Here is an 828-nt window from a genome sequence, read left to right as displayed (position 1 = left end):
ATGGAAGGGGGCTTCTGGGGCTTGGCGACACCCTATATCCGTGCCAGGAGAATGGGCGCACTTCCGAGAACGCCACGAGGCACCCACGGGTGGAGAGGCGGCCAAGGAATCTCAGCGCCTACATCTTCTTTCATTTTCATTAACACGTGTAAATTTCAGGAACCATTTAACATGCAGGGACACCCGGTAGAGCCCCACAGCCCTGCTGCAGGGTTCATTCCGGTGCGCAGGGGGGGTCATTGCCCAGGGGGGTGACACTAAACGTTTAAGAGATTTCAGCCTAGCATGGGCTCGCTCGAAAAATAAAATAAAATAAAATAAAATAAATGCCCGAAAATTCCAGCAGCAGCCCAAGATGGTGGCCAGCATTTCCTTCATCCTGTCGCCCTCGCCCGGGGGATCTGCGGGCTGTCTTCCTACCTTGGCCAAGTCCATCCTTGCGGGGGTCCCCCAAACCCAACCCACCCCTCCCGGCAATTTAACTGCTAGAAAAACACCCTTTATAGAAGGCAGCAAAACAGTGGTCTCTGTCCTGCTCATTTTAAAATTAAGAAGTGAAATAAATGACTGGAAATATTAGTGCTTCTCTGTCTGGGACAAGACCACCGGAAGCTTCCTAATTGGGTCTGTTGGGGTGTGGACTCTTTCCACCTTCATAATCTGCGCTGGGACTGCATTCCCGAGCCTGAGGGCATGGTAGGGGCTAACAAAAATAACAATTATCAGTTAAGGAAATGGGTGTACTGACCTGATGATTTTTAACAAAAATCTACACATGTTCGTGGTTCTAGGAGAGGGTCCTCAATATTATCACAAATTTAAGATATA

The sequence above is a fragment of the Myotis brandtii genome, unplaced genomic scaffold (genome assembly GCF_000412655.1).
Source record: "Myotis brandtii unplaced genomic scaffold, ASM41265v1 scaffold187, whole genome shotgun sequence".
In the NCBI taxonomy this organism is placed as follows: domain Eukaryota; kingdom Metazoa; phylum Chordata; class Mammalia; order Chiroptera; family Vespertilionidae; genus Myotis; species Myotis brandtii.
This window is presented reverse-complemented; position numbering follows the sequence as displayed.